The following is an 11,701-nucleotide window of genomic DNA, read 5'->3' as shown; positions in this document are numbered from 1 at the left end:
GAAGAAATTCACCTTAGGCCTTCTGCCTCCAACAAAACTTTCCACAAAGAATTTCAAGCCCTCACAGATAGACATTCCCACTCCCACATGGCTCCTCCTTACCAAGGAGGAGGCCAAATGAAGACCAGCAGGGTCTCTTTTCCCCAAACCAGCCCCACTGGCCATAGCTGTCCTCTCAATGACAGAAGTCTCTCAAACCGTAACAACGCTGGGACAGACTTGCTTCCCAGAAAGCCTGTGTCTCTACTCAGCCATGCCTGCCAGCATAGTCCAAGGGAGACAAATGTCCCAGGGCAGCATACCCATTACCCAGGGCAATGTCCTCAGGGTGGGTTAGGCAGTCATGCATATTATGCTTATCATGTACTTCCTTGTGAGCCTCATTTTTGTGAGGACTAACTCCATTCCGTGTAAAGCAAATCTGCTTTTTGTGAATGAGCACAATCTGTCTCCCCCTCAAATACATATTGCTTAATACAGTCTTTGTGTGTCATGAGATGTACTGACTTCTCTTTGTGCCTTCGGCTGGTGTAAGGATGGGCAGTCTGTGGTCTTCCTCAAAGAAGCTTCTAGAAGGGATGAGCAAATGACATAATGCCACTGAAGACTCAGCCTCGATCCCCCCTTTCCCCTATCCTGTTATTTAATCAGTACAAACTTCACAAAGCCTTTTGGGTTTGTCAGGATGAGAAGCCTGGGAAGACAGCTTTCTGGGATGTTCCTCAAACTAATGAACTTGGTTCAGTTGGAACATCATCTGGTGAACTTGCGGGCTATTCACGTAGGACAGAATGTTGACTAGCAAAGCCTATGTTTGTCTTATATCTGCCATTAACACTTCTCTGGGAATCTTCACAGAAGCTGTCTCAGGCACTGGATGATAGGGGTCTGTAGGGGGTATGTAGGGAAGGCCATGCTGCCATTCATGTCTAGTGATCCTTGGCGCTGTTGGGTCACTGGTTTGGGTTGCATTGGATTCCAGAAAGCATAGAAGCAGATCAGCCTGTTCTCCAGAATGTTGGAAGTTGACTAGCTAATGGTTTACTGAGATTTTTGGAACTAGATACTAAAACCTTTTGTTATTCCTTTTGCTGGAATGTAGAATACTAATCATGGATGGAGGATAGTGTAGTTGGTTTGAGAGAAAGTATGGGATGTTGGCCTTGTCCTGACCTGAGCTACTTTGGGAGACAAGATTTTGATCTCAGACTCAGGAGTGAGTTGGTTTGTAGGCAGGAGCCCCAGGTGCCCAGCAATGTATCTGCATATTCTTTAAAGCTCTATAAGCTGAAAGCTGAACTAGGAATGTGTTACAGGAAACAAGTTTGAGTTGTTTCTCCTATGAACTCAGGAAGTGTACACAAGAAACTGCACAGAGAGCCTAGGCCCAGTGCAGGTAGGTACATTTCTGCAACACATGGTTTTCACATAAATCCACATACCATTTTGAATTAAGCAGTGACAGTACAATGATCCCTACTGATCCACCTTATTAAAAAAAGGGTATGTTGTCTAGGGTCCGGTATAAATAAAACTTTATAATCTCAGGATATATGAATAGCTGGTATTGAAAAAAATCATACCTTCCCTTTCTGAAGGTTGGTGACAACACAGAATGTGTGGGGTTTTTTTTAACATGGACCATCTGACGCTGGGGAAGGAATGTGAGAGGATCTGAGCAGAGGCTGTTCCCCTTCCAGCACATGACTCCACATGGACATCTGCCCAAGCTTGTTCTGTTGTGTTGTATCTCCTTCCAAAAGCTACTATCATTTCAGACAAGCTTTGATATTCCATCACTTATATCAATATTGAAGAGCCCATGAGTACATTCTACTGGAATCTTGTTACCTTTGTCCTAGTAACAGCCATAATATATCTGCAGGAACCTTTGTTTAAATAGAAACAATTCTGCCTTAAAAATAGATCACTGTATGTTGAAAATGAACATTACAACTTGTAGGTGGGTATGGATGGGAAAAACAATTGCCCAAAGGAAATGTACCCTTTATCTGATATTTGGAACTGTAAACCCTCTGTGCATCACCTTGATAATTAAATAAAATTTCATGACATGAAAAAAAAATCACTTGCCCCTTTTAGGCCTAAAACCATTTGGAAGGCAAAATCAGAACACAAGGCACACATGTTTAAGGAAATTTATGTTTTTGTTGTGAGTTTTTTGTTTCATATCAGACCCACATTGGGTGCTGAAGAAAAGATAGGAACACTTTCATGATTTATGATTCTAAAAATATATATAAGAAATGTTACTGTGAAGATATGCATCAAACATAAGTGATTTAAGAGTAAATATCAAATTAATGTCTCAAGGTTTTCATTGACATTAAATTGCTCATGTCATTTCAACAAATGTTATTAATGCATTTACACACACACACACACACAAACACACACACACAAAACAGTCCACTGTAATCCCCGTTTTGTATCATTGGCCTTGGTGGTTTGGTTGTTTTCTCCTAGTTCCTAAAAATGAGAGAAAACAATGTGATATATGTCTTTGTGGGAATGACCTATTTCACCCAATATGAAGATCTCCAGGGCTATACAATTTTTAGCAAACTACATCGTTTTTCTTAATAACCAAGTAGTGGATATTTTCCTTATCTGTTTTCAAAATAAGATGGCAAATATATGAACAATTGTTCAACATTTTTAGGCATAAAGGAAATACAAATCAAAACCACAACAAGAATGGTTATCATCAAGAAAACCACTAAGAGCTGGGCACCAGTGGCTCAGGCCTGTAATCCTAGCTACTCATAAGGATGAGATCTTAGGATCATGGTTTGAAGCCAGCTCGGGCAGAAAAGTTCATGAGAGATTAAAAAGCTCGAAGTGGTACTCTGGCTCAAGTGCCAGAAGACTATACTTCAGCAGTGAATCTCAGAGACAATGCCTAAACCCTGATTTCAAGCCCCAGAGTCAGCACACACACACACAAACACACACACACACACACACGTACGCGCACCCGCGCACACACACACACACACACACACGTGCGCGCACACACACAAGAAATATAACAAATGCTTATGAGGATGCAGAGGAAACCGAATTCTTATTTACTGTTGGTGGGAATGTATACAGATTTATTGAAATTAGTTTGGAGTTTTCTTAAAAACCAAAAACAGACCTCATATATAATCCATCCATACCACTCTAGGAACAGACCTCCCACCTCAAAGAAAATCAGTCAGCCTACTATGGAGATATCTGTATAACTATGTTGTGAGATGCACAAAGAGAAATAGCCAAATCATCAAACCTCTCCCAAGTTTTACAAAACAATTCCTTGATTAAGAAACAGTGGTTTTTATATCATGTGCTATTTGGCCATGTGCACATTAAAAATAGAGGTCCTATTTAGTATCTTTAAAGCAAAGCTAAATATTATTTTTTATGTCATCCCTTTCATTGTTCTCCATCATCCCCTCTCAACACCATTTCTTATGTCAATTTTCTAAGTTGTGCACTGAATTTTACGACTGCCTTATACCCTCCTTGCCTCACTTCATTTGTTTACTTCTTTCATTTTATCCCACTACCCCTATCTTTAGAGTATTTTTTCCTGGTGTTTATTTTGTTTGTCCATGAATTTGTCCTCCTGAGGAATTGTACACTTAGGGTTCTCCCCTAGATCTAGTAAATACTGGTATTTAATTGTATACTTTTTTAATTTACTTATTTTCCTAAAGCCTAAACCATAAATTTATGGTAAAGAAGTGGGAAATAAATACGATCACTTTTCATAAGATAATCCCTAAAATACTCAGTTATTCACTGCATGGAAAACATTAGACAAATTCCTGATCTACCAACAGATAGTAAACCGATGAGTTGAGCAAAAATATCAATTACTCAGTATCAGGAAGGCTGAGAACTACAGTGTAGAAACTAATGGTTCAATCATATCTGTTTATATTAAATCACATCATTCTGAAATTTCACTCTTGGTAAATTGAAATCAAAGTTGAAACCACAGCAGTGTGTCTAGTGCCTCCAATGTGTACAGGGTGTATAGGATATGAGTGACTTTACAACCCATGGTTTCAGAATGTGAGATGTAGAGAGAATGGTCTTTCTGTGTGGAAATTAATACTTAGTCAAGCACTTGTGAGAAAGAGCAAAGAGACATAAGTCATCTCTGTTACTTCCTAGTCAATTACATACCTCTGGCAAGATCATGTCCCTTGTCACCATACCTGCACTCAGTGTCCATGACTGTTGTCACCTACAGCTAGGAGGCAGTAGTATCTGAAATCCTTCACAGTTCCTTAAGTAGCAAGACTGTGGAAACAAAAAGACAACCAACAAAGGCAAATTGTAGAATGAATCAGAATGAAACCCTCACAAAATTTACTGTGAATAGATTTTTCTGAATGTTTGGGGGATGGAGATCTCAATGAATTATAACTTGTAGGGAAGGACATTAAGAAAGAAAATAAAGATGAATATCACAGACTGCTCTTTTGTCATCAATTTTGCAGATTTCATCAGCTATACTTTATATGAGAAATATGAATGAACTTTTAATTTATAGCAATTTAATGTTAATGTTAAAAATTGAAAGCTTGTTCATGTTTCAAGGTGTGAAAAGTTAAAATTATATTGAATTGGGGTTCTCTTGCAAACAGTGTATCTGACACCAAATCTCAGACATCAAACTGGACCTCTAGAAGAACCTCTGAGACAGATTTGAAAAGTAAATTCAAGGAGCATTTGATTCTATGTAAAATAACACCAAGCCATTGCTATCTCTAAAATAACCAGATTTTTCATTTAGACAACTGGAAAAACTGACCAAATTATAGTGACACGTCAGGGGTCACAATGTGCAACCCTTAGGATGGGGCCTCTCTCCTCCTTCTCTGGAGGAATGCCTGCGTCTCAGCACAGGTCTCTAATCCCTGCACTCAGGGCCCTTCAAAGACTCTTCTGTTACATGTATTGCTAGTGACATTGTAAGAAATAATTATTCAACAATGCTATATGAACATATGCATAAATTAAATGAAGAAATGGAACCACAAAAAATAGGCAAAATCTGGAAGGTACAAAATGTGGGTTATTTAATTGGTCAATCATATTTCCTACGTGTTGAAATGATACTGGGGAGGCTAGAAGATGGTTAAGTTCATGTATCACCAGCCTAAACTATGCCCGATAACTCTCTAATCCAGTTCAGGTACCAAGTATGAGTCAGTGATCAGCTACTGTGTATAAACTTCTTAGAACAAGTTGTGATATTTGTAATAGGCCTGATTTTTAAATAAAAACTCTGGAAGCCCAATGATGACAACATAAATGAGAAGCTAAGAGAATGAGATGTCACACAGTAAAAATCTACATATCAGCCAGGGGCTAGTGACTCACCCGGAATCCTAGCTACTCAGGAGGCTGAGATCTGAGGATCTCGGTTTTAAGCCAGCCTGCACAGGAAAGTATGTAAGACTCTTACCTCCAATAAACCACCAAAAAACCAGAAGTAGTGCTGTAGCTCAAGCAGTACAACACTTGCATTGAGCTGAAGAGCTGAGGGACAGTGCCCAAGCCCAAAGTTCTAGCCCTACAACTGACAAAAATACCTACAAATCCCATAATGTAGAGAAAGGGCATTTTAACCAGCATTTTCAAAACCCAAAGCAACTGCCTGTATGAGTCACAATAATCAGTATACTCATTCATATTTTATACAATATAGTTGACATCAGAATCTTCTACATTGCCATAATTAATATGTTCACTTGTGATGGTTAAAAAATACACTGAATTCAAGTCCTAATTAACCTCTCTAATTCAAAATACTCGAAAATGGGAGAAAAATACTCATTTCTGTAGTTAAACCACCATGAGTTACAACAATGAACTTACATGCAGCAGCATTAAATTTAAGTTGTACTTCCTAAACAAGTTCATCTTTCACTGAAAAATAGTTTTATCCCTTAAAGAGTACAAGAAAATTTGAGTTTAACTATATTAGCAATAAATCACTTGATGTGGGTTTTTTGATAATAGCAAAAGTAACATATTCAGTAGTACTAGCATGAATAGATTAATACATCGCCAAAGAGTCATCCCATAAATCCCTTCACAACATTACTATGAATGGTAATCCTTACTTTCTTATTATTAAATTAATTTTTTAAATTATCTTTAACTAGTTGTAGAAAGGAGTTGCCATTTCACCGAGGGTTTTCTAAATACAATGTATCTTGGTCAATGTCACCCTTTCAAAATTCTCAACCACTCTGTCCACACCTCTTCCCTCACTCTTCCTAATTTTTTAGGTAATACATCTGCATTTTCCTACCCCTCTCTTCTTCATTGCTCTACCCCTTTTCCCTTGGCTCTAGCCCATCCCTTTTGAGTATAGGCTTCCTGTGGAGTCCTTCTATTCAATGGTAGATTTCTAACCTCCCATAGAGGTCCTGGGACTTTGTCCCTGGCACTAGACATATCACCTTCACAGCATAGAGGTGTCATGATGTGTCTTGGCTTTCTCCCTGTAGCTCTGATATGGGCTCATATATATTTTAAATTCATCAGTTTTAGTTTTTCATAAGGACCTCATTTGTCTAGTCAACTTTCTCTAACCTGTTTATCAACTCAAAATGGATGACATACTTGGAAATAATGTATAAATTCCAATGATCCTTTCCAACCTGAGTTTCCTTTAGGAGCACTTATTGTCATTCAGTAAAAGGAAAAGTTAGCCAAACCACAGACAAATGCATACTAAGCAAGAAAAAAAGCTATAAATTATATCATAACAATTGTCTTCAATTTCATTAAATACAGTGTAATTAAATTTATAGCTCTAAGAATGAAAAATAGCTAAGAGCATAAAACAAATTTACAAGAGGACAACAGGAAACTTACCACAGGGCTGAGGTTGCTGCACAGCCAGCTAGAAGCTGCTACTTAGGGACACCTGAAGCAAACACCAACATAACTGAAGAAAAAAAAATCATCATGCACAGATTAAAAGACATGTTAATAGACATTGGTGGTTGCATATTTTCCTTCAATTCTCTGCTCTGAAATTCTTAATGCTCCCTGTGTACTGACAAGGTTTTTAGGGCAATGTTTAACAGAAGCAATGATTCCTATTGAAGTCTTCTTCCTGATTATAAAGTAAATAGTTTTAATATTTTTTACTATTTACTATTTACAATACTTTTGCTATGTTTTACTATTTACTATATTTTTATTATTTTAATATTTTTAATGCTCTCTTTTCTTTTCCTCCTTCTTTCTTGCCTTTTTCGTTAACAGAAAAATGACCAAACATGTAGGAAACGTCAATCTGATGAAGGTATGCTAGTAAATCTGTAATAACAGGCTCTCAAGGAAAATTAAAACCCTGATTTATACCATTTGTTATTTGTATGAGTTCACACCTTCACCCAAAATTCAATCTGATCCTTAATGACCTCAAGCTTGGAAAGTGATGCTCAGTTTCACTTTCTGTATGACTTTTCCTCCAAGCTTTTGGAAGATAGGTGAACATCTATAGAGCTGAAAGCATAGGCAGTTGTCATGAAACAAGGAGGCAGTGGTGAAGTTTGCAAATTTATCTTACATTTTTTCTACTATTATATTATTTTATTTTAAATAAGGACTGGACTGAAAAATAAAAGAAAGGTAATGATTGGTTCATCCTCACTAATGAAAACTGCAATTAATACACAACTTTTAAGTAAAAATATTAAAACCATTTACTTTATAATCAGGAAGAAGACTTCAATAGGAATCATTGCTTCTGTTAAACATTGCCCTTAAAACCTTGTCAGTACACAGGGAGCATTAAGAATTTCAGAGCAGAGAATTGACGGAAAATATGCAACCACCAACCTTTCTAGTTGATGTCATTATAAACTAGAAAATCCAGAATTTTTGGTCAACTTTTGGCTCAATATTTCTAGCTGGATCTAAAATTCAAACTAATAAAGAATAATATGTACACACAAAAATATTTGTGTTTGTGCAAAAACAGACTGCTAGATGATAAATAATACTGTAATGTATTACATCTTAATTAAAAGAGAAATACATTACATCTGTAAATAAACATGAAAAAATCCAACTCACCAAAAGCTGATGAATGTTAGGATGTAGGTAGAACATGGTCTGTCAGGTTATAGTATATAGGCTGTGAAACACAAATGTGAGACTCCTTTGAACACTTAACACGCGCTTTAGAAATAGCACTTTAGAAATAACTGACAGGATTGTAAAGCAGGTACTTCGGTGCAGGGTATGGGTATTCCCAGTAATGGGAAAGTTGCACAGAGAGGATGAAAGACGGTGAATATGCTTGAAATACTTCATGTATATGTTTGAAAATGGAATATGATCTCACTCAAAATTTTGAGAAGGGGAAGAGGGGAAACAGGAAGGTGACTGTGTGAATTTGTACAAAGTATATTGTATTCATATATGGACATATAAATGTGAAAGTACCTTGTAATGATCAACAACTAATTGATGCTAATAAACATGCAAATTAAAAGCTGGATATATTTAAAAATATTATCAATACAGAAAATAGAAATGAGAATATAAAATTACAACAAAAACATAAAAAGTATATGAAAAAGCAATTTGTTGGTGCATGCCTGCTATCCTACCTATTCAGGAGGCTGAGCTCTGAGGATCAGAGTTTGAAGCCAGCCCAAGCAGAAAAGCCTCTGTGAAACACCAAGTAAATCACGCCCCCTCCAAGCTGGATTTCAGTGTCATTGGCCTTGGTCTCTGGTGTTTCGCAGAGGTTCTCACCTGGAACCTCCCAGGACTTGCGGGCACATTCACATGAGCCCTCAGGAGCCTCAGGCCAGGCACATCCAAAGAAGGACCCAAGGCCTCCTGGCCTTCACATCTGAAACAACAACAGCAATCTGACAGTGTATCACACAGTTCTCTTCAAGGACCACAGGTGCACTTCCCAGCCCTCCTCCAGGCCTATTCCTGTCCCAACCGCCAAAATAAACAGTCCCCAGAAGTCCTAACTTGACGTGCAAACTGAGCGTCCTCACGAACAAATGTTAACCAATCATGGTGTGGCATAGGGACATCATTCACTACCCAATAGGGATGTCCCAACGCATCTTTCATTTACATAAGTTGGTCAGGGGAAATCTAGTTAGGAGCTTTCTCTATATGAGCCAGCTTCTCTATTACTTATTAAAACAATCTTTTTTTCCCCAGAAGAAATTCTCTTATCCTGTTTTGCAAGCTGCTTATGTGTTTTTTTCTTAAATAAGGCCTCTCTTTTTATCTTAATTTCTTTTCTAGTCAATTCTTTAGATGTGATCTTTTTCCACTTTTACCTTGCATTGTTCTCCACTCCTAAAAATTCTGTGTCTTGCTCAACTTTATCAAGCCATTATCATGTTGCCCCAAATTTTGTAGATGTTAACAAAAAGTCCCTATTGATTAAAAAAATTGTAAGTTTGAGTACTCTGTTTTGGTGGTGTCTTCAATAGCCAGTTGCTAGTGCATTAATCTAACCAGAAGTTTCGGTGTTTTCTCACAACTTCCAGAGAAATTAAGTAATTGCCTAAACACATGAGAGCCGTACATCTGAGTCATACAGTTCAAGGACCACGCAGTCATGGAAACTGCTATGGATTCCAAAAGAGGTTCACAGCTCCAAGACTTACATGATATCAACAGTTATTCCTCCAGCACAGAAAATCATTAGCATAATATTTGCTAACAAATCATTTCAAAGTCCTTTAAGGAATCAATTGTTTATTTTCCGTTGGGTAAGTGAGGTTCTAGAAGGAAGAGATAACTGTGAGATTAGTCTCAGTTGGAAGGGATGAGTGAGAATGTTGAAAAGGGTGACAATGATCAAGATGAACAGTATTCATAAAGTGCTTCAGTGAATGTCAATTGCTTTGTGCAATATTTAAATAGTATTAAAATATTCAAAAAGAAAAGAATAGTTGAGTTTCTAGACTCTGTAATATGCTCGCTGGCACCTGGAAGGAAGCATTAAGTTGCATGGTAGGATTTTTTTCCCTCGAGTAAACAATATACTCCTTGGTTATGGTTGCCTTATTGCATGGACAGAGTGCATAAGACAAGTATCGGGAACTACACAGGGAATAGGAAAATAATATAGAAAAGATAAGGCTGGGCACTGGTGGTTCACAACTATAATCCTAGCTAATCAGAAAAGTGAGATCTGAAGATCACAATTTGAAGCCAGCTTATGCAGGAAAAGCCATTAGACTCTAATCTCCCTCAAACTACTCAGAAAAAGCTAGAGTGCTCAGAAAAAAAATCTCAAGTGGTAGTGTGCTAGCCTTGAGTGAAAGGAGCTCAGGGTTAGCGCCTAGGCCCAGAGTTCAAGCCTCAGGACAGGCAAATAAAAGGACAAGTAAAATCCAAAACGTTCATCCAATAGTGCAGGTTTAAAATCAAGTCTGATTTGGGAAAGGGAATGACAAAATGCTGAAAGAAGAACAAAAGGTTACCCATTGCAAGAATGATACACAAAAGACACTATATCAGAAATGAACTTTACATCTTCGGGGGTAGGGAGGAGTAGGAAGGGAATGGATAATGGGGAAAACAACCAAGGACAACTTTCAGACTGAAATGTATCAAAATGTCACAGAAAATCTCACTATCGCCATCATTGACTGAAAGGAGAAATTTCATCCAAGACACAAATTGTATTCAGAGTTATAACAAAGTTTATTCAAAATATTTATTAGGATAGAAGGACAGTCTCAGAGGTGAAAGTATGTTATAAGAAAACTCCAGAAGGACAACCAAATCAACCCAATACAGGCCTTTATTGAACTTTAAGTGGTTTCAGTTCAATAAGTCAAGCAGGCCCATCCGCATTCTGGAGGAGATGGCGTTTTAATGATCTCAAAATTCTAACACTCAAAGGATCAAATTATTGGCTCCCCTGTTGACTGCTCAGATAGAAGAAGGCTATTCTTCATTCTCTGAAATGTCACTGTTAGTAAAAATGTAGAGCCAACATAGTCCTTCAAATTCACACATATGTCAAAGGCTTTCTTACTTCTGTGGGTCAAACATGCCTGTTGCTGCTTCCAGAGTACTTCCCTTAGATCCGGGAACAGTATCACTCTTTCAAGTTCTTCCCTCAAGGCTGTGAAATTGGGGCTGAGAAAGCAAGCTGCTTCCTCTCTAATGGAGAAACCACAGAACAAACAAAGATGGAAGTACAGGAAGTTCCTCTCTTCTTGGTAAGGGGGACATCTACTATGGACCCTGAAATTCTGTACCACATGCAACTAGCAATGACTGTGAAATGTTTATTCATTATTACCCACACATGCTATAGGGTCATTATTAAATAAGGCTCTCTCTGGCATATGGTCTTGTAACAAATGGTATTAATTATCTTCATTAACCATCTTCTGAAAATTTTGTTAATTTTGAGTTTAGATCCTCATTTATAAAGAAAATGAATGCTTAATGAAATTGTGATTCCATCTCACCCTAGCCAGAATCAGGAAAAAACAACAAATGCTGGTGAGAATATAGGGGAATTGTGGAAGAGCACACTTACACACTGGTGCTAGCATATAAATTTGTTCAAATACTATGGGAAAACAGTATGGAGGTTCCCCAAAATGCAAACTAGAAATACCATATTATCTTGCTATATCATGTCGTTATATAA

At 37.6% G+C, this 11,701-nt stretch overlaps 1 protein-coding gene across 1 annotated transcript in view; it reads left to right on the top strand.

The window, feature by feature from the left end:
* LOC105987224 (spermatogenesis-associated protein 31A6-like) overlaps window positions 1-11,701 on the top strand; it is a 23,896-nt gene that overhangs the window by 5,908 nt on the left and 6,287 nt on the right. The window lies entirely within an intron of this gene.

Source organism: Dipodomys ordii, unplaced genomic scaffold (genome assembly GCF_000151885.1).
Source record: "Dipodomys ordii isolate 6190 unplaced genomic scaffold, Dord_2.0 Scaffold40, whole genome shotgun sequence".
NCBI lineage: Eukaryota > Metazoa > Chordata > Mammalia > Rodentia > Heteromyidae > Dipodomys > Dipodomys ordii.
Note: the sequence above shows the minus strand (reverse complement) of the source record. Positions and strands in the feature narration are given on the sequence as shown.